This window comes from Rhinoraja longicauda, unplaced genomic scaffold, assembly GCF_053455715.1.
Source record: "Rhinoraja longicauda isolate Sanriku21f unplaced genomic scaffold, sRhiLon1.1 Scf001140, whole genome shotgun sequence".
Taxonomy (NCBI): domain Eukaryota; kingdom Metazoa; phylum Chordata; class Chondrichthyes; order Rajiformes; family Arhynchobatidae; genus Rhinoraja; species Rhinoraja longicauda.
In genome coordinates this window covers 1-2,500 of record NW_027602356.1, presented here as the reverse complement: position 1 = coordinate 2,500, position 2,500 = coordinate 1, and the positions used below count along the sequence as shown (strand labels likewise).

Below are 2,500 nucleotides of genomic sequence, written 5' to 3'. Positions count from 1 at the left end.
CCCCAGGATGGGGCTCCTTTCCCCGCGGCGGTGGACGAGGAGCGTCGGGTGGTCTTTTAAGAAATCTCTCGGACAACTCTTAGCGGTGGATCACTCGGCTCGTGCGTCGATGAAGAACGCAGCTAGCTGCGAGAATTAATGTGAATTGCAGGACACATTGATCATCGACACTTTGAACGCACTTTGCGGCCCCGGGTTCCTCCCGGGGCTACGCCTGTCTGAGGGTCGCTTGTACAATCAATCGTGCTCCTTTGCCCTCCGGGGTGCGGGAGCGCGCGGCTGGGGTGTCGCAGAGGGGCAAGGCCCTCCTCTTCGTCCCCCTAAGTGCAGACACTGGAGCCCTCCGTGCCCGTGCGCTCCAGCCCGCCCGCCCGCCCGCCGCTTCGGCGGCGGTGTCGGCGGCGGCTGGTCGCACGGCGACCGGGGAGACCTTTGACCCGTGCCCTCCCGGGCATTGCCCTTGTCCGCACGCGGACGCGGAGGGGCGAGCCTTTCCTCTGGCACGGCCGTCACTGCGGGAGAGCCACACCTACGTGTGTGTCGTCGCTTCTGACTGCCGCTCTGCTTTGTGGGACTGATGCTCTCCTCGCCGTTTGGGCACTGCCCTACGGTTGCGCCAGCGTTGACTCCCTGCCCCCGTGGGACGGCCGCAGGCGTGCGAATGGCGGGCTGGGAAAAAAAAGCAGAGACGTCTCTTGGGAAGGGCCCCGTCCGTCCGTCCGTCCGTCCGTCCGTCCGTCCGACCCGACCCTCGCGTGCCTGGTGTTCATCCTTGCACGCGGCGGGCGGGCGAGCGGTCGGTCGGTCGCTCGGACGGGGGACGCGACGGCCTCACTCTCACTTCGCCTCTGCTCCTCCGGCTTACGCGTCGCACGTGTGGCTTCGCACGTCGATCGGGGCTCCGGAAAAAGGATGTCAGCCGAGCTCGGGCGCTCCTGCTCGGCCTGCTCTGGCTGGTTGGCTGTTTTGTTGACGTGGCCTGTCGCGAACGCCCGCGGCCGCACGACCTCGTCCTTCCGCACGTCGGTCTCGTATGCCTGACTCGGTCGAGCTTTGCGCGCCTGACCCTCCCTCCAGCAGGGAGGGAGCTTGCGTGTCCTGCCTCGGCCCCGACTTTTGCATGCTTGCTCGTCGCAGCGGTCGGCTGGGTTTTGCTCTGCGTGTTGTTTGCGTGCTTGCCATCCAGCAAAGCCTGCCCGCTTGACCTGCCGTGTGTTGGTCGCTCGACCGGCGATCGGTGGTGGCCATCCGGCCACCAGCCGTTTCTCTGCCTACGACCTCAGATCAGACGTGACAACCCGCTGAATTTAAGCATATTACTAAGCGGAGGAAAAGAAACTAACCAGGATTCCCTCAGTAACTGCGAGTGAAGAGGGAGGAGCCCAGCGCCGAATCCCCGGTCGCTTGGCGGTCGCGGGAACTGTGGCGTATAGAAGACCTCCTTTCTCCGACGACGCTCAGGGGGCCCAAGTCCTTCTGATCGAGGCCTAGCCTGTGGACGGTGTGAGGCCGGTAGCGGCCCCTGGCTCGTCGGGATGGAGTCTTCTTGGAGTCGGGTTGCTTGCGAATGCAGCCCAAAGTGGGTGGTAAACTCCATCTAAGGCTAAATACTGGCACGAGACCGATAGTCAACAAGTACCGTAAGGGAAAGTTGAAAAGAACTTTGAAGAGAGAGTTCAAGAGGGCGTGAAACCGCTAAGAGGTAAACGGGTGGGGTCCGCGCAGTCCGCCCGGTGGATTCAACCCGGCGGTCAGGTCGGACGCGTGGGGCAGGGCGGATCTCCCTCTCACGAGGGGACCGCCTCTCGCGCGGGCTCGGCTGCCGCCGGGCGCATTTCCTCCGTTGGTGGTGCGCCGCGACCGGCTCTGGGTCGGCTGGGAAGGCCGGTGGGGAAGGTGGCTCGTGGCTCCGGCCTCGAGTGTTACAGCCCCCCGGCAGGAGCCTCGCCGTTTCCCGCAGGGGCCGAGGGAAAGGACATCCGCCGCGCCTTCTTCCCGTGTGCGCGTGCGACTCCGGTCGTGCGCGTCGCGGGGGACGGGCTCCCCGTGCTCCCGGTGCGACTGTCGACTGGGGCGGACTGTACACAGTGCGCCCCGACCGCGTCTCGCCGCCGAGTCGGTGCGAGTCACGTTCCCAAAAAGAGTGGGCGCCAGGGGTCCGCGGCGATGTCGGTAACCCACCCGTCCCGTCTTGAAACACGGACCAAGAAGTCTAACACGTGCGCGAGTCAAGGGGCGCGACGAAACCCCACGGCGCAATGAAGGTGAAGGTTCGGCGTGGGCCGACCGAGGTGGGATCCCGCCGCCGCCGTGCGGCGGGCGCACCACCGGCCCGTCTCACCCGTTCCGGCGGGGAGGTGGAGCAGGAGCGTACGTGCTAGGACCCGAAAGATGGTGAACTATGCCCGGGCAGGGCGAAGCCAGAGGAAACTCTGGTGGAGGCCCGCAGCGGTCCTGACGTGCAAATCGGTCGTCTGACCTGGGTATAGGGGCGAAAGAC

General features: G+C 65.6%; 1 non-coding gene and 1 pseudogene across 1 annotated transcript; both read left to right on the top strand.

The window, feature by feature from the left end:
* The first annotated feature begins 74 nt into the window (after positions 1–74).
* Positions 75–228, top strand: LOC144591576 (5.8S ribosomal RNA). Its single transcript, XR_013546933.1, has one exon. It is a non-coding gene; the product is annotated as a 5.8S ribosomal RNA (ribosomal RNA).
* Positions 229–1,274: 1,046 nt separating this feature from the next.
* Positions 1,275–2,500, top strand: LOC144591579 (28S ribosomal RNA; annotated as a pseudogene; the record flags this gene model as incomplete).